The sequence below is a fragment of the Solanum verrucosum genome, unplaced genomic scaffold, assembly GCF_900185275.1.
Source record: "Solanum verrucosum unplaced genomic scaffold, falcon-dt-bn FXZP01000208.1, whole genome shotgun sequence".
Classification (NCBI taxonomy): Eukaryota; Viridiplantae; Streptophyta; class Magnoliopsida; order Solanales; family Solanaceae; genus Solanum; species Solanum verrucosum.
This window is the reverse complement of record NW_026020329.1, coordinates 3,456,384-3,477,196: the sequence shown is the minus strand read 5'-3', so window position 1 is coordinate 3,477,196 and position 20,813 is coordinate 3,456,384. Positions and strand designations below refer to the sequence as shown.

Sequence of the window (20,813 nt, the reverse complement as noted above, 5' to 3'; positions counted from 1 at the left end):
TGATTTTGATTACATGAGTAGTTAGATAACTCATTAAGGAAAATGTACGACTTTACATAATTGAATTCGGGCAAGTAGAACTCCCGGAATAGATCTTAGTGTAAAGAGTATTTACTGAGCGTCGTGGGTTAGAGGTCTGTTGTGAAATGGGAATTTTGGAGTTCTTGAAATAGCTCTCTGTTGCGTTTTGGCCGCTTTGACGGAAATGTTTGCCGCTCTGGCGGGGTGGTGGCCGTTGTGGCGTGCCTGACTCGAATTAAAGTCATTAATAAACCCCTAAACGACCTCATTATGAACTTTTCAACTTTTAGAGCTAAGGAACGACCCCCAGGCGGCTCGTACTTGTTTTTCACCATTCTTGAGGCTAAATGTAAGCTTTTCACTCCCCAAATCCATTTTTCGATCCGTCGAACGTAATAGAATGGGTGAATATTGATGGGGGAGGGTTTTGTTATAGATTCTATGATGGAAACAACCCTATTTTGGATAATTGGGATCATGGGTTTGATCTAGGGTTCATAGAATTGTTAGTAATCCTGGTAATTAATGATTGTTTATTGATTCCCGTATTATATTGATTGTTTGTAGACCAAGAACAAGCGGAATGAATCCAGAAAGGGAAGGATCAAGTTTCTTAGGGTTTCAAGCTTGTTTCGAGGTAGGTGATGGTTGTGATTCTATAATTGTGTGATGTATGTTTGTTCTTGCTTCATTATGATACATGTATGTATGTGAATGTTGCATTATTGATCACACTTGTTGTAAATGAGATAAATGGATATCATTGCCATGAAATCATGACTTAAATGTATGATCTTGATGATGTACTTGTGTTTGTGATTGTGGTGTGTGAATGGGATTAGATTGCCACGTTCCGACATGCTAACTGTTTGGGTTTAGGATCCATGAGAGGACCATTGAATTGGGTTCAATGAGAGGACCATTGAATTGTGTTGTGTACCTACTTGTCATGAGTTCGTTCATATCTAATGATGATTGATATTGGAAGATGACATGATGCTCTAAATTGATATAACTGTGATATATGAGAATCGTGAAATTGTTCATTGTTCATATATGTTGATGATATTGTATATGTTTGATATGTGCATGTGATTATATTGTCGTAGTGACTAATTTATGTTACACTTAGTGGGATAGTCGCGTGATCCTACCAATACACGGTTGTTGTGTGCTGATACTGCACTTGCTCTTATTTTTGTTGAGTACAGGGCATCTTCCGGGGCTATTGACAGACCTTGTTTAGAAGATCAGTCATCGCCGTTCGAATTTAAGGGTGAGCCAGTTCTTCCGAGTTGCCTTGAGTTCTCTTTTTGTCTAGTCCATCCTATTCGGACTTAGACTAGTTCTGTAGATGATTTTCTCGCTTAGACTTGTTGAACTTTAGATGTTTTGGTACATTGACTTTCAGGTTATAGGTATTAAATTTCCACATTTGTTAGTTAATTAATTTGTTTTTGTAGTTTAAATGTCTTAGTTTTGGTTTAGTTGCTTGTTTGAGTTGTAGTAGTGGTTCTCCCACCGGAGGGTTAGTGTGGGTGCCAATCACGACGGTCTGGGTCGTGACATATATTAATTTTTTTAAATTATGAGCCAAAACCTTAGTGATTTCCAAATTATTGTAGTAAGTTTTACTTGTATTCCAGGCGGCAAATTTCTATATCAAATATTAACTATGTTTTTTTTTTCATCTCTAAATGCATAGTATTTGTGTTAAATTTGTTTATCATATAAAATATAAGATTTTATAGTAGATTGTATGTTTTTGTCACTAGCTAAAATGGTTACTAATACTGATGAAACCACATGTTACTGACTATTTAGTTTAATTAGTGACGATATCTATTATCTTTAAAGTTAAGTTGAACAATCATAATTTTGTCATTGTATAGCAGCGTCCTTTTATATACCAAAAAAATGTTTCATCGCTAAATAAATAAATAAGCGACAATTTTAAATTTGTAGCCAAAACTTTCATCTCGTCGCTAAAACTTCACCTTTATAGACATAATAATGTTATCACTACTTTCATCTCGTCACTAAAAATATTACCTTCATAGACATAATAATGTTGTCATAACAACAATAACAATAATAATTATAATTATAACAACAACAACAACAATAACAAACACAAACACAAACACAATAACAAACACAAACACAAACACAATAACAATAACAATAACAATAACATACACCAACAATAACAATAACAATGACGATGATGATGATGACGATGGTGATGATGGTGATGATGTAACACCTCGGTCTTAGAACGAGCTATTTTAGAAAGAACTAATTTGGAAAGAGTCAAATTGAGAATTTGGCAATCTATGCTTAAGTTGTGAGTTTTGGGTCAACTTCAAATGACCATAACATTCAGTACAAAATGCGCTAGATGTCTTTGAATCCTCTTTCCAATTCCACCGAGTTTGCTAAATTTCAAGTTTGGATGAAAGAGATATGCCCGTTTGAAGTCAGCCTGTCCAGTTAAGAAAATTAACCCGAATTAATGAGGGGTATTTTGGTCTTTTCCTTACCCCATCAACTTTAAACGTTTTTGGTAATATTTTAGGGGTCTAAACTGATTTGAGTCAGTTATCACAATCCTAAATTACATTTAGGATTTTAGAAGAGAGTTCAAGAAGAGAAAAGGAAGAACGGTCAAGATTTCTTGCGAATCAAGGATTTGTTTCGCCAAATCGAGGTATGTAAGTTTTCATAGTGTTGGGTTCATTCACACACACGCCAATTATGTATATTTACCCGTAATTTTATTCTTGAGGTTGAATGATTTGAATTCTTGATGGGTGTTGTTGAGATTTTGTTTTTCATGCTTGGTTTATGGAGTTCGATGAATTTTGAGGTGAGGATTTCGATTGTTGAGGGTTGTTCTTGAGGAAAAGTAAGTAGATTCTTGTGTACTTGTATTGGGTAATTGAATCTAAGAAAAATTTGAGAAAAACAATCAATTCTAGGCGAATTAGGGCCAGAAAATGAGAAACAAAATTCGTCAGGTTTTCTGGGCAAGGGTCAGGCGCTCCGCGCTAGTAGTGCGCCAGGAAGTCACTTCTAAAGTTTAGGGGTTGGCACCCCGCGCCACTCAGTGTGCCAAGGTCGCCTGCCCCATCCTGTTTTCAATTGTTTGCTCCGTCTAAGTTCTTTTAAATTGTACCTTCACTCCTTTTTTATTCTAAGTACTCTAAAATACATCTAAACATCGAGAGATCCTTCATAACATGAATTATAATCCTTGAATTCATAATTCAAATTCAAGGTAGAGGTAAGAGTAAAGTCTTGAGAGTTCTTTCGAGTTATTTGGAGAAGTCTTTTACAATCTCTTAGAACTTGTTTTAAGACTTGAGTGCTTGATATGAGGATGAGTAGAGTTGAATTTCATTTAAAAAAATGAATATATGATAACTAAGTATTCCCAAAGAGTAAATGTTTTTACATTTAAAATGAGGGGAAACATCGATTTCCAAATGGGTTCATGAGGAGTTCTAAGTACCATCTCTTTTAAGAGAATTCTTTTAAGTAATAATCTCAAAGTTTGAGGACGAGGAAATGTTTTTAAACATATGAGCTGAGCTATATTTTGGGAGTAGTATTGAGCACCGATATGGGAATGAGTTCAAATAACTCAAAGTTCTCATAAACCATGTAGCCAACGTGGGTAAAAAGGGTGATACTTTTAGATGATTCCTTATTGCTTTTTAAGCATTAGCTTAGTGGATCCACTTAGTTGAGGATGTCTTATACTCCGTCAAGGTATAGGACAGTTCTGGCAGCGTTGGTGACACGTTGTATCATCACATAGCTCATAGTGATTGTGCCTTTCTTTTTAAAATGATGTCCGATAAAAAAAATACTCATTTCATGTTTGACGTCGTTATATTCTTATAACTAAAATGGTTAACAAAGAACTAAATAATAAAAACATCAAAGTGTAAAGGTGCAGATTATTATTAAAATAATCGATGCTTAAATTATTTAATCTCAACAACCTAGTTATATAATGTATCAAATGTGATGTATCAGGAAGAATGAGATGTACCCGGATGACAACAAATTTAGAGAATTTTTGTAAATTAAAAAAAAGTAGGGATAAAATGTAGTTTCCTCCTTACACTGAGATTTCTAAAAATTTTACTAAATTTAAAGGGGGTTGGAAGGAAATTGAGCCTAAACTAAACGGGGAGGGGCATGAATTGTAATTTATTTTGGCAAAGCGAGTATTTACTGAATTAGTTTGGATTGAACTATGAAATTGTAATTATTTTATGTTTTGTGGCTCGTTTACGTAGTTTCCATTTAAACTTACTCAATTTGTTTGACTTAATGGGCTTGTCCTTAAAAGGCTAAAGGCCCTAAGGGTGGAAAGAAGCCACCGATGTGGAATTTTCCTCATATTACAACTACAGAATAATCCCCACTAATTTGTAATATACCTCAAAATATCACACATAAAAAAATATCTTATTCAGATTTGAACTTTGCATAAGTGTAATTTGTAAATACCGTAAAGTTTGACGATGATATTAGTATCCTAAGATTTAAACTGCTCTTTTGTCAAATCAAAAGTATCACACACATAATATTATTAAGTAGTGAAACAATTCAATATTATGCTTTAGCACATTTATGATAGTGTGCTAATCCAAATTCATTAATATTAACAACGTCAACTCCATAAATCTTGTTTGAAGAGGCACCACCTCAATATTAATATAGATGAAACTAGACTTTATGTTGCTATTACTGCAAACATTATTTGCTAATTTCATTAAAACTTAATTCACCTTTTTTTTTTGTAATAGTATGCACTTTGAAGTTTGTTATTATACCCCTTTTAATGTAGGCACTGAACAACTCCTAAACTCATCTTGTCACACTAAACAGTACACCAAACCAATGATTTAAACGAGAAGATTCGTTCTTAAACAACAAAAACTTGTAATTATCTATTGAGCTTGTGTTGTTAGAGTGTATACCAACTCAAAATTGATTTTTTATTACTTGTGTTTGATTTAAGAGTTTTAGCCTCATTCCTTCTAGTTTATTGTACGACATCTCTATTTAATGCTTTTGTAAGTTGATCAACCAAATTGTTAGTGGATCTCATATACATTATAGTTATAGTTTCACAAGTAACTATCTCTCTTATATAAAAACATGTCTTAAGTTTATATGTATTCATTTAATTCCCAATATATATTTATTGTGAGCTGCACATATAATAATCACACCATCACAAAATATGAAAATGGTTGACATAGATTGCGACCACAACATTATATCCAGTAATATATTTCTTAGTCATTCTGATTCCTTTCCAATAGTTGCTAATGCAATTAATTCAGATTTTAATGTGAAATGAGAAACACAAGTTTGTTTCTTGGATACCCAACTAATGGACCCCCCCCCCCCTCCAAGTGGATATCGAATATGAAATAACCTTTTTATCATTTATACTTATTATACAACTCACTTAAGAATATCGTCTAAGCGATAGAAAAATCACAATGACAAATTCGTAAATATTTTATTTTCTTTAAATATCCAAGTACTATAATTATAGCTTTTCAATGAATATCACTTGGATTGTTTGTAAATATTGAAAGTTTGCCAATAACAAATGTTATATTAGGTCTAGTCAAGCGCATTGCGTACATTAAACTCCCAATTTTTATTATTCAAATATTGTATTCAATTTTATATAACTTTAACTATTTACTTATGCACATCCTAATGTGAAAAATTAAAGTTGATTTTTTTGGAGGTACAAAAATATATCTTAGATATTTAGTAGAATTTTCTAGAATTTGGTAGAGTAAATATCTTTGATATTTATACTTAAGAAAAATTTATGTGTTCTAGATAATTAGATATTTATAGTGAAGTATAGAAATATCTAGATTCTTGTTACATAGTTAGAAGGTAATGATATCTAAATATTTCTTGTAGATGTATGTAAAATAATTTCGAGAAGCATCTCTATACAAGTTTAAATAGGGGTGACATTAGACATTTGTAATCAACCCAAAACAAAAACAATTCAAAAGTCTTCTTCCATAAACAAGTTTTCCTTTCAAACTTCCTCTTCTTTAGTTAAATCTTTTGATCTTAGTTAACGATCTTGGGCTAGCAGAAGGGTTCTCCGAGTATACTTTTCTTCTGCTATTATCTACATGGTATCAGAGCCATAGTCATACGTTGGCTTCTAGATTTTATTTCAAGATCGGGTTGGTGGTAGATTCAACTAGTTTGTGTAGATGGATTTTAGCGTTCGTGTTAATGGACTGGGGATGGAGTTGTTGAATCAGTCCTATTACAAGGTATGGAAGATATGTATGGAATCAAACCTTATGGGAGAAGATTTGTGGGATGTTGTTAATGGGAGTAACACAAATCCTCCTGTTGACGAACCGGAAAATAGCAGTGCGTACAAGAAGTGGAAGCAGATTAATGCAAAGGCGGAGTTCATTCTGAAGAGGACAATCTCCTCCAGTTTATTCGATCATATTATAAAGTGTAAATCAGCTCATGAAATATGGAGGACCCTCGATCGTTTGTTCTACAAGAAGAATGAAGCTCGACTACAGATATTAGAGAATGAATTCGCTAACACCACTCAAGGCAACCTTTCTATCATCGAGTATTTTTTTAAAGATTAAGAACTTATGTTTTGAGATACTTTGTTGAATCCGGAAGAGGCTATCTCTGAGTTACGAATGAGAAGAATTGTCATTCGTGGTTTGAAACTTGAATATATTCCATTTGTGACGTCGATTCAAGGATGGGCTCAACAACCATCCTTGGAGGAGTTTAAAATTTGTTGTCGTCGCATGAACTACTAGCCAAGCAGTTTGCTAGTGTATTTGTCGAAGAAGGAGAAGAAAATGCTCTTGTAGACAATAAGTGGAACTTTAAAGGAAAAACAAGAGATATGCCACTCTCTTGATCCTCAGTTGGTTCACACTCACCAGGAGAGAAGGAAGAGCCTTCTAACTATTATGGTAAGAAGCCTTTCAGATATTATCGTTGTGGCGAAGTAGGGCACATAAAAAGATATTGCGAAGCCAAGTGGCTCAAAAAGTTGCTGAAGAATAAGAAGAATGGGGAAAGTGTTTAGTAGCTGAGGTTCGAGCAATAGATGCCATGATTTCCATTAATCTTGAAAAATATTGGATCGGGGATTTAGAATATAATATAGCCGATCACTTGGAGAAGCAAAAAGTTGATGTTGATGGCACGAAACAAGAAATTATTGAGGATGTTCCCAGTGGTGATATGATAGCTTCTATTGAAAAAATCAAAGAAGAAAATCCTGAACATACAATATCTAAAACTACATGTGCTAGTGACGATCTTTATAGAGAAAACACTGAGGGAGATGTATTGGAAGCGGAAGTATTTGGTCAATCGTCTGCAATATCAAGGCCAGTTAATGACTCAGAGAAATTTTTGAAAGCAGATGGAGAAAGTAGAGATCAAATAGAGGACGAAGATGATATTGAAGTCTTGGAGGCAAACAATATGATTTTTGAAAGCTCTAAAGCTGCCAAAAAATCTAATGATGAGATGATAAGAGAATATGACAGTGGATCCTATGTTGGTGTTGAGACTTCATAGTAAATTGATAGTGTTTCTCTAGATAAAATAATTGTCGAGAAGTTAAGAGAAAGGGGGAGTCTGAGAAATCAATAAGGAGATAATCTACATGGATTAACTGACGATGAAGAATCTTTATCATGTGAAGAAGCAAGAGGAGTTCGAAAGAAACTGCCGAGATTTTCACCAAGATGTGGCTCAAAGCTTCGTTTGAGCTCTTCCACGACAAGTGTGGGGTTGTTTCCAAAAAATCACTTTAAGGGGGAGTGTGAAAAATTAAAGTTGATTTTTTTGGAAGTACAAAAATATCTTAGATATTTAGTAGAACTTTCTAGAATTTGGTAGAGTAAATATCTTTGATATTTATACTTAAGAAAAATCTAGATGTTCTTGTTACATAGTTAGAAGATAAAGATATCTAGATATTTCTTGTAGATGTATCTAGTTCATTTCTAGAAGCATCCTATACAAGTATGAATAGGGGTGACATTAGGCATTTGTAATCAACCCAAAACAAAGACAATTCAAGAGTCTTCTTCCATAAACAAGTTCTCCTTTCTAATTTCCTCTTCTTTAGTTGAATCTTCCGATCTTAGTTAACAATCTTAAGCTAGCAGAAGGGTTCTCCGATTATACTTTTCTTCTGCTATTCTCCACAAGTTGAAGGCCATAAATACGAGCTAAAACCAAATTAAAGAACACATTTATCTATTATGTCAACTATTTAATTGACATTCTAAAGGTTGCAATGAATATTGATACATGGAATCTATTCAATACATGAATGGTGCAGTACGTGAGAATGCACCTGGCCAAGTGTCAATTTATTTATTTTATAATCCCTTCGTTCCCTTTTATGTGACACTTTACAGATTTCGAGATTCAAATAAGTCTATTTTTTTACCGTAAGTTATTCATAGATCTTTTGAACATTTTGACTTATAGAAATTTTTACGTAGTTTACAATTATATAAATATCATTTAAATTTTTTTTGAAGATTCCATGCGCAAATTACCGGTCAAACTTAAACTGTTTGACTCACGAAAAATGAAAAGTGTCACATAAATTGGGACAGATGGAGTATTATTTTAACGAAACAATAAAGCATTTAGCCGTTTTATTTTCATTGTAATTGAATGTACTAACATTCAGTGGAGTACTAACTAAGAGAATTTTAATGTCATAACTAAAGTATTAAAGTGCAGTTGTTAAACTTCAAATTATGTTATTATGTAATTAAAATATTTGTATTTAATTATTTTATAATTTAATGGTGGAGTAAAATAGTAATTCAACTTCACACTTTGGAGCTTTCCATTTTTAATAATTATGTCAATGTATCATTGTTTAGTATTATTGCTCCAAGAAGTGGTGGTTGGCAATGGTAATGATAGTGATGATTATGATGGAGATTAGTGTTGTTGGTTGATGATTACATGTGGATCCACCCCTATAGGTGGGGTGCACGTGCACCAATTAACTTGAGAAAATATCATGTATATGTATGTATATCTATCTTGAGAAACGGACAGAAATTATGATATAATTAAAAGTGCACCCATGAAAATCATAGGAGTGTCGTTGTGCTATTGGTACAAGCTAGAAGATCCACTTGTGAGACTTGGGTACAAATCTAGCTATACTATTTATTTTAGTGTTTTTATTTAAAGTTTATCTTAGAGCTCATATTGAGCTAAGGTAAATAAAAATTATCCAAATTTTTTTAGTGATTTTATTGATATAAAACGAAAAATCGACTTTGCTTCATACTTTTCTTTTACCTAGTTACTATATGAGAAATTTACTCTAAAGCCCAAGGCCTCATCTAATTTGATCTTTATCTTGAATGTGCTTCTGTGACGACGAAATTGATCCATAAGGTAAAATACCCTCTTGATCTCTTCACTTCCTTTCCACTAAAAAGTGAAGGGGCAACCCTGTTATGTTGTATTTGTAACCAAGTTATGAATAGGCAATCCGCTTGGCTTTTCTATAATCGCGAGTTTGATTACATCTGTCATTTTGAGTGTGCTGCTGAAGAAGAGCTTGGAGTTATAAGAGATCAAAGTTTCCTATCTGAAGTACAGAAATCGTTGCTCCTACGAAAAAGCTTCCCTGACCAATAACAAAAACATGGACAGCTAGGAGAAGTTACACACTTCAGCCACCGCCATCCATTGAAACCTATCAAACATCCGTTGAAACCAATCAAACAAACGAATGAGGCATCGATCATGAGTTATTGCATATGTTCAAGCCAGACTTTGTCTGGTTACATTTGCCAGCTATGCAATTACTTCATCGACGAGACTTGTTTCCCTCTTTGAGACTGAAGCACCAAAGAATTAGACATAAATGTATATCTTGAAAAAAATCATATAGTACAGAGAGTCGTGATGTAGCCGGACTTGAAGAGTAAACACATGATATGCAAATAACTTGAAAGAACAAATGAAGAAAAAGGGAAGAAGTAATAATTTCATCTGTACTCACATATTTTCTTAGCGTACATGGACCTGAAGCTTGTCTTCCCCTGTCATATCTTCATTCAACTTTGATAATTCTTAATGAATAAATATCTCCAAAACTAGGCGGTAAATCTCACAATTCTGCAGATATAGTCAGACATATAAAAAGTCATTTTCGATATATTGATCAAATGGCACTTACAAAACATTATCCCCAAAAAAAGAGAAGAAGAGTAGTTTATAAGATAAAGAAGAAAACAAAACCTAAGGGGCAGATGTATATTGTCGAGACATAATATAAGGCCATGTATATTTCTCAAACTTGTTTATAACATGATATTTCTACTTAGTATTCAAAAACACATTGTAAACAAATACAAGCACTTGAAGATTGGGAAACCTTTTGAAAATATGCTTTGTATCTTTCGAATAGGAAAGCATGAGTAGTTTCCCTAATATTCTCAAGTTCTCTAACTTTGTGTCCTCTGCTATCACTATTGATCCATCTGCATCCATATCAAAGAAAGAAGAATCATTCACGGACAGAACTTGCAACTTTACAAGATCCCAAATTCTCGGTAATAGTACCAAGGCAAATCCTTCATTATGCACCAACAGGATTTCTAGATTCCAGAGGTTTGAGAAAGACAAAGGCAGAGATTTAACTTCTGTCCCAATGCATAAGTACCTCAAATGATTCAACATGCATATTTCATTCAGCAAAGAATCTTTCACCTTGATAAAAGAGGGATCCAGGTCCAAGTATCTAAGAAGCCTCAAGTGTCTTGGATGAAATGTTTCAGAACAGTGTCGTCACAAATTACTGTCAAAGAATACAGGTGTTTACCAGAATGCCTTTTCTTATTTGAATCAAACAGGACAAAATTGTTAAGCCCCAATAACTCGCTGTTATAATGAATGGTCACTATACGTGGCATCAAATCTGAAGAAGAAGATGGTGCACTTGAACTTATCCATTCAAACAACTTTTCCTCTCTTGATTTTATCAAACAAAAGTTATGCACAAGATCATGAAGTTGGCAACTCGGTTCATCACCTATCTCATTGAAAAGAATTACCAAGCTACTGGAAATTAAGTTATCCATACAAACATCCATCACTTCTTTCACACTCTTCGTCTCTGTCTGTTCCACAAGTCCTTCAGCAGTCCATACAACTTTCAACAAAGAGATTGTCAGTGCAGTGTCCTTTGGACAACTTGCAAGGTAAAGCAAGCATGGCTTCAGGTGATGTGGTAAATGGTCATAACTTAATTCTATAACTTTCATCACTTCCACTTCACTATTCAAAATAAAAGAACTCAAATTATTTTGAACTTCAAGCCACGCAGTCCTTTTCTTTTCCCTCCCAGCAATGACTCCAGCAATCAGATCAGCCACCAAAGGAAGCCCTTTACAATTTTCGGCTATTTCTTTACCAACATCTAATAGGTCATCAGGGCAACTCTCGTTTCCAAATGCCATTTTCTCTAATAACTCCCAACTTTCTTCTGATCTTAGCAATCGAAGATTAAGAGGAGCAGTGTAGAGCTTTCCATGCAAAGCCACTTCCTTTTTTCAAGTTGTCAAAATAATTCTACTTCCTTTCTCAATTCCTGGAAAAGGTCTTGTTAACTCATCCCATGTAGTAGTATCCCACGCGTCATCTAAGACAATAAGATACCTCTTTCCATACAGTTGTTTCCGCAGCTTATCAGCAACATCAATATTCTCACTCAATTTTGAATTCGAGTCACTAACTTGATTAAATTTTTTATCCAACAACTTCTTCTCGGCATATCCTTGGTCGACCGTGCACCATGCGCGAAGGTCAAAATGGCTAGACACTGATTTATCATTGTATACTTTGAATGCCAAAGTAGTTTTACCTGAACCCGGCATACCAGTGATCGAAATGACATCTAGATCTGCCGGTCCACTGGTGAGCTTTCTAAGTATCAGGTTTGTCTCCTCCTCAAAATCTACAATTATTTTATCAGTTGTCAATGATTTGCTATCAACTGGCTTCTTGGGAGAGTTCAGAACAGTGAGACCTCTATTCTCAGGAATCTTCTCATGGAAATTGGAGATATCTTCTTTGATAAGCTTGATCTTCTTTATGGTAATGGGAAGTGAGAAAATAAGATGTAAGAGACCATTATCTCGAACAATAATTGAATCAATGACATCTTTTGCCTCATATGCAACATTTAAAACACGTGCCCAGAGATCTTTATACCATTCTTGCTCAATATTCACGAAAAAAGATCTTATTGATTCTAGGTCTTCTTTCACCAGCCCAATTTGTTCCTTTATCAAAGCAATTGAATAAGCATTGGAATCCAGCAAATCATCTAAGTGTCTCTGTAGCAGATGCATGAAGAGAGGTCCATCACTCATGGGGAAGCAACATTGAGATGAATCCAGGACTTTCAGATAGACATGTTTGAGATCTTCCTTGAGGAGTTCAATATTTTCCAGCAACTTTAGGGTTGCACGATTTGTCTCATCGGTACTCTCTTTATTCCTTAATTTCTCTTCTAAGTCGCGAACAAGAGTTGATACTTCTTTGATAAGTGCTCCAACAAATGCCAAAAGATCAAATAATTTGTCATGATGAATAAAGTCCTTGGGCATATCAAAAAGAATAATTAATAGGAACTCAATCATGATATGAATGTTTCGAGTCCCTAAAGTGCTAGGGGTAATAACAGTTATCATGTGCTATTGTAGATGAATAAGATATTCCCGAAGAATGTCCGGAGAGGTTTCCAGGAGCTGCTTAATGAAGCGTCCAATTTCTGCTGAAGTTGAATCTTTCAAATTTGTATAACATATGTGCATAACCTCCGGTTCAGTTGGAACAGTCTTCAAGAGTAGATGTGCTAGCTTTAAGAGATGAGAAATTCTGTCAATATGATCATCCTAAATGAAGTGTCCTACTCTCTCAGCCATGAGTTGAAACTGAGGTAAGACACATTCAACAATCTCGTGCTCAACGCAACCATTCACGATCAATCCATGTAAATCTTTCATGTTGCCACACACATTCTGAAAAATCTCATACTGAGTCACTAATGGAAACTTGTGCTCAGCAAGAAACTTAGATAGATGATGGAGATTCAGGAGGAGGAAGTTCAACTGCTCCTCAGTCATGGTGGCACTTGATGTAGAACGATGTTGTGAGCTGATACAATGATCGATATTATCCCTGAGGCTAGGAAGGACATGATGCATGTCGTATTTACAATCGACGTTGTTGTCAACATCATACAAAATTGATCGAAACAGATTCTCAACCTCTTGTCCTTTGACAGTCATTACATCTTCAAACTGCTCCAAATCGGAATAAGAAAGCTGGACGTATGTATAAATAAATGCCAGCTCCGATTTCAACGTTTCAATCTGATCGGCCACGTCAACAGCATTTTGATATTCTTCATTCTTTAATCTCTCTAGGAAATCAAGAACATCGTCAATGTCCTTGAGAAGAGCAGAAAATGATTCCTGCCAAATGATCAAATGTTATTTTACGTGAATTTGAAGAGCCATCCTTTAGGAATATCTTATGAAAATTCATGTTATCCATTTGACCTAATACTTCATCTAAAATTATCGGATACTTGTTATATACTTTATCTTCTACTAAAAATTTCAAATAACACAAATTAAGCGATGGGAAAAGGTCCAAATATACCCTCCATTAAAAAAGTTGAGTGACATACTGCAAAGTTGTTTGCTTCCCCTTTCTCTCTTTCTCCTTCATTTTCCATGACTCTTTAAGTTTCACTGCTCAAATTCTCCGGATCTGATGTATAAAAAGTAGATAAAAACTCTATCACGAGAAAAACAAAGAAAAAAGCATACAATTTCATAAATAAAAACACACTTTAATTTTAGTTATATTATTAAAGACGACTAACCTTTTTAGTTGATGAGAAGGTTGCTCTACTCCTGTCTGTTTTTCTCCTGTATTCCAAATAGAGATGTCCCAATATTAGTTGATGAAAAATCTGATATGGTTTTTATCTGTTTTTGTGTATGACTATAATACTTCCAACAAACAATATATTAGGTTGATAAGATTTGTGTGGAGGAGACGATAGTAAGAAAATCACAAAATAAATTCAGTCAACTAACATTGGGACATAGGCATTCATTGTCAAAGAGTTACACATTCAGAATCCAACACAAAATTCACGAGTTAATAACTTTGATGGTCACTCAACTATCAATTATTTTCACAGAAAGTCACTCAACTTTTATTTTCAACTCAAAAGTCACTCAACTATGACTTCTTTGCACAGAAAGTCACTCAACTTATTTAATTATTTTTTTCACTAAAATTTTCTGACATGGAATTTTTATTTTTAACCAAAATTTTAAGAACCAAATATATATCAATTTAAACCATTTAATGACCCACCCCATTTAACCCGACCCAATAAGAATATAATATTGAACTTTTTATTTTACCATTAATTCTCCAAATCATTCTCTCTTGTCTCCTTCATTCTCCTAAGCATTCTTCTTCTTTTTTTTAAAAGGAAATTAAAGAATAAATGAAAAGATGTCTGAGCAAATCGGAAATTAAAATTGATTCAATCATTCAGTATTATGTATATATATAACTCTTAAAGTTTCATGGTATGTCTCTTTTTCCTGGTTTGATTTGATAGTTGGAACTCTTTGTATAGAGGATTAAAGGTTAAACCTGTGATACGACTATTGGAGACATAAGGAAAAGGAGAACGATGCCGAGGCAATGCAAGAAGGAATCTGGTTGACAATAAAGTCTTAGATAGCAAGTGAATTTATGCAACATATTATCTTTTATACGATTTCAAATGTTTTTAACCCTGAGAATACATGTGAATTCAAATGTTTAGTAAATTCTGATAGTAAAATATTTATACTTACACAATTTTTTAATTTCCTTTTAAAAAAATAAAAGAAGAATGCTTAGGAGAAAGAAGGAGACAAGAGAGAATGATTTGGGGAATTAATGGTAAAATAAATATTATAGTTTTATCGGGTCGGGTTAAATGGGATGGGTCATTAAATGGTTTAAATGAATATATATTTGGTTCTTAAAATTTTGGTTAAAAATAAAAATTCCATGTCAGAAAATTTTAGTGAAAAAAATAATTAAATAGGTTGAGTGACTTTTGAGTTGAAAATGAAAGTTGAGTGACTTTCTGTGAAAATAGTTGATAGTTGAGTGACCATCGAAGTTATTAACTCCAAAATTCACCAATGAAATAACGCAACAGATTTTTCAAATTGACAACTCAAAACAGCCATATCAGAGTTGTCCATCACTATATAGTATTCTTTTGTCACGATCCAAACCGCCGTGAGTGACACCCACACTAATCCTTCGGTGGGAGAACCCCAAACTAACCTAGCTAGTAAGCATTTAAGAAGCAAAATCATAATATAAGATGCTAGGAAACAATTTAAAACAATCAAAGAATCAAGTTCTCATAAACTCATTCATTTAATAAAATCTTTTGCGGAATTTAACCCCCTAGAACCTGAAAGTAATAGTTCTAAAGTATCTAGAATAAAGGGGATACAACCCCAACCAGAAAACATAAGTCTAAAAGTCTAAAAAATTAATCGGAAAGAGAAGAAACAAAACAACAAATGTGATCATATCTATCTATCATCTGCTCAATTTCTACTTAATATTCACAAACAAACAGTTCAGTGGAGACTTTGATCAAACACATTGTGGGCATCTTTTCTACAAGAATCAGAACAGCAAAAACAATTGTGCAAAAATGAACAAGGACCTGTTTTGGTGCTTATCAATTGATCGTTGGTCTAATCAATTTTGAAATATGTTTTAATATATAAATTGTGATAGTTTAAATAGAAAAAAAGAATAGTTGACTCGTGAAAAAATGACGGTTCAGATATATTTTTGATCTTCATTCTAAAATTTACATCATATATTAATGGGGAAAAGCCTTAAATATACGAAATTTTTAAAAAAAAATCTCATCTATGTCATCTATTATAAAGTTTGGCTCATCTATGATATTTTTGTTTGAGAAAAAACTCATTTATGCCATTATGAATTAACAGAAATCCATCTGATTTTGCAAAACCATTTTGTCCACATGGCGGACGATGATTTAATATTTTATGTGAAGAGTTTTGAGTCATAAGTAGCTGCTTGAGTGCACTAGACAGTAAGTTCGTAGAGTAATTTGGTTCATAAATGTACTAGGCATGCCAATGTACTAATACCAGCTAGGTAATAATATTTGGACTATAAGAGATAGACAACGAACAAAATGGGAGCTTCTTAGCTCAAGTTATTTTAGGCTCGATTCATCAAATCTTTTAAGTGTTGCAATGTGCTTCAGAATAACTTGTTATAATTTATATACACATTTTTATTTAATCTAGAAATATTTTTATACAAGTAAAATGATGACAAGAAAAAGAGCATAAAACAACACATGCTCATCTACTCAAATTCTACATAATATTCACAAATAATTCAGTTGAGACATTCATCAAACACATTTATAAACATATTTCAACGTCAGTGTCAATATCCGCCTGGCTGATTCGGTCAAGGAGGACTAACTCAATGGAATTCATAACCCTTTCAATCTTCCCCTTATTTCCTTGGTCGGGCAGCAGAGTTCTCACTTCCAGGAAGAGACACATCAGGGAGGATGGTTGCTGAAAGCAAAATCAAATAAAAACATGACAGCTGAATGGGTTAGAACTATGTTCAACTAGGTAAATTCACGCCAACAAAAACCCTTTCTGATTAGGAATGATAATCGCAATGGTACCATAAGTAGGGACTCACAAAAGACTGTAAACGACTGAATTAATCCAAAAAACACATATATTTTGGTTTCTAAGCAGACACTGGCTTAGGCCTTGGCGTCACTTAAGTTTGTCTTCTGTTGTTTAACAATTATTTCCTTATGTAGAGTTAACTGCAATAACAACTATATTTGTAACATACTTTTTTTTCCATCTGTTATGTTCAAAGTGAATCCACAATGTCAAATTTGTATATAAAAAGCACCAAAGAATAAGCCACAAATGTATTTCTTGAAAGATGTACAAAATCTTGAAAAAACTGAGATATAGAATAACTTTCATATAGTACGTACAGAGAATCATAATGTAGCCGGACTTGAAGAGTAAACACATGATATGCAAATAACTTGTCACGCCCCAAACTCGAGGGGCACAACTGGCTTCTAATGCCAGAACTCAGGCCCGAGCCGACCCTGCTGAACCATGTGCTACTAGCGCATGGCAGCCATACGTAATCAAGAAAAACAAACAAGTATATCTAGGCTTAAAATTAAGCCATCGGCCGGCAAGGCCCCTGTCAACAGATCTATAAAAGAAACAGCTACTCCCAAGAGTTCATATAAAGAAATAGTCAACTAGCACAGAAGTCCTGATTGGGCTGTCGACGCCACCATGATCTCTATAGCGAAACTGAAAGCAGGTATATATCAATACAATACATCAAACAACTAATAAGCAGCAGCAAACCAACAAACTAGGCCAGCATGGCCATAATGTAGCTGTACACCCAACACACTAGTCTGCAAGCCACTAAGAGTAGTAAAGATAGGCGGGACAGGGGCCCAACCTACCCATAAAGATATATACAACAAAAGGTAACAAACCTCCCAACTCTGGCAGCTCTGGAGGAAAGGGGCTAGCCAACCAGATATAAGTCAATCCTGTTGCTGAGGAGGTCTACTGGGTCGACTGTCGGGTCCTGCATACATGAATGCAGGGCCACCAGGCAATGGGGCATCAGTACAAAATAATGTACAGAGTATGAAAGGCTATAAACTAAATGAGTAAGTATCATAATATACCAAAAGCAATCAGGTAAGGAAATCAAATCTAGATAAGCATGTCAACCCACTACTGAATCTAAAAAAAAAATACAATAATGATCAAACAACAACCTAACCAAGCCTCTATAAGCTCGGTAGGTACAAACAACATACCACCTACCTAGGCCCCCATAAGCCCGTAAGGTGCCAAATCAATCTACATAACCCTATCGGTAGCCCCTTGTCTTTGTAAGAAGTCACATAGCCCTTTTTGGCAGCAATATGGCCCCGTAGGTAGCACATAGCCCTCTTAGGCAACATCATAGCTATATGGGCTACATGTAGCCCTCTTTTGCATCACATAGCCCTGTAGGCGACACATAGCCCTCTTTGGCGTCAAAATAGCCCAGTAGGCAACACATAACACTCTTTGGCATCGATATAACAACATCATAGCCCCCATAGGCAGTTCATAGCTCAACAACTAACCACAATAGCCCCAACGGCAACAACAAACAATTGAATAAGCTAAAGGTGAACAATTTAGCTATAAACAATATATATATATAGTTTCCAAGTAGTTCCTAACTCATGGTTGTTCTTAACAGGTTATGAGTCCCTATAATGAGGGTTTATAACCACTCAATCAGCCAACCATTCGCAATTACATCTACAAGATCACCAACATTAACTACCCTACTATATACTCCTAAGCTCTAAGGAAATATGCCGAACGAAGGGAATAGCCTTAACATACCTTTTCCTTTATAATTTATGCTGAAAATACCTCTGTCTGCACCACTACAACTCTAAAAAAAAGGTAAAATCAATCAGTAATTAAGGACAAGAATTATTACGATAATCAATACGAATTCCTATAAGAAATTACTATCCAAGACCTAAGGTATCCATAAACTAATAAAAGATGGTTCCTACCTTTCTTTACAGGCCCAGAACACTTAAATAAAATCAAACAACTGAAAAAACTCTGCTGCCACAGCCTCCACGGAGCTACACCGATCAATTCACCATGAAAACTATACCAAAATGACGAGCTCGCGAAGTAGGGCAATTTTCGCTAAGGAGCCAAGAAGAGATTATGAACACACAAGGATGATTTGAGGAGAATTTCTCTGATTTTTGTGGGTGACTTACGAGTTTGAATGAGGAAAAATGAAGAAGATGCTATCTTATAAGCTTCCACCGACTTAGGGGACCACCCACCTCACGTGCTTGCTTGCGCAGTCTCGCGAAAACACAAATTTCTCTCTATTCTGAAGTTGTATGAACAAACCGTTTGATGCGTTGGAAACTAGACTCATAGACCTTTGATTTAATGGGTTGTGGGCCCTATAAATCTTTATAGATTGGGAGAAAACTTCCGAGATATTTGACCCAAATTTCAGAGAAATCTTTAAAAAGGAACTTACGATAACTTTTACCAACTCTTATTTTGCGACTTACCTTACTTCAAAACTTGAGATACAACCCTTGAACACTTAAAATATGACATACCACATCATTCTTAATTTATTACTCACCTTCTTTGTCTTTCCACAAAGGTACAAGTTAATGTAGACATTTTGAAAAGTTGGGGTGTTACATCCTTCCCCTCTTAGAAACATTCATCCTCGAATGAAAAATCTGAGTCACATGATTGTGTCCCTAGGAGTTGCCAAAGTATCCTTTGTGAATGTGACTATCCAGAACCTAAAACATAAAAATTCTAACCAAGGCGTCTCACAGGACGACATAAATAGCTAAGCACTATAAGCTCCGCAATAACAGTGCGAGTAAAAATACAACGACAACAACCATAATAATAAGCAATAATATAAAAAATTAGATAGGTATCTTACCTTACTTCACTAATATAAACTGATATGCTATCAACTTGGGGGTATGAAACAAGTGAGGATATTTGGACCTCATACCATCCTCAGTTTCCCAGGTCACCTCTTCTCTATTCTTGTTTCTCTACAATACTTTAACCGAAGCCACCTCCTTGGTCCTCAATTTATGGACCTGTCGATCTAATATGGCAACTGGAATTTTCTCGTGGGACAACTCCTCTATGATATGAACATCCTCAACCAGGACAACCTGAGAAGGGTCTCCTACGCACTTCCGTAGCATCGATACATGGAAAATTGGATGAACAGATTCTAGCCCCGAAGGCAATTCTAACTTATAAGCCACCCGTCCTATGAATCTTGGACTAAGCTTGCCCTTTTTTCCAAATCTCATAACACCATTCATAGGTGAGACTTTTAAGAATACCCAGTCATCGACAAAAAACTCTAAGTCCCTTCGTCGTTCATCTGAGTATGACTTATGTCGGCTTTGAGCTGTTAACAACCTCTCCCGAAAGAGCTTAACCTGCTCCACTGTTTGCTGTACTAAGTCGGGTCCAATCAACCCTCACTCACCTACCTCGAACCATTCAACAGGGGACCTACATTTTCTCCCATACAAAGCCTCGTAAGGTGCCATCCCGATGTTGGGATGATAACTATTATTGTATGCAAACTCTATAAGAGGTAATTGGTAATCCCAACTCCCCTTGAAGTCTAGCGCACACACCTATAGCATATCCTTGAGTGTCAAAATTGTGTGCTCAGCCTGGCCATCTGTCTGAGGGTGACAGGCTGTACTAAGATTAACCTGTGTCCCAAGTCCTTTATGGAAGGACTTCCAGAAGTTGGCGGTAAATTGTGCTCCTCTATCAGAGATAATAGATATTGGGACACCGTGTAGCCTAACAATCTTTCTAATATAGAGCCCTGCATAGTCTTTGGCCGTAAAAGTAACCCTGACTGGTAAGAAGTGGGCTGATTTTTGTTAGTCTATCAACAATTACCCAAATAGA

The 20,813-nt window shown here is 34.9% G+C and overlaps 1 protein-coding gene and 1 pseudogene across 1 annotated transcript in view; one reads left to right on the top strand and one right to left on the bottom strand.

Annotated features, from left to right (window-relative positions):
- The window catches only part of LOC125835990 (uncharacterized), a 154,656-nt gene that overhangs the window by 14,938 nt on the left and 118,905 nt on the right, over nucleotides 1-20,813 (top strand). The gene's annotated exons all lie outside the window — the stretch shown is intronic.
- Nucleotides 10,450-13,880, bottom strand: LOC125836090 (putative late blight resistance protein homolog R1B-17; annotated as a pseudogene).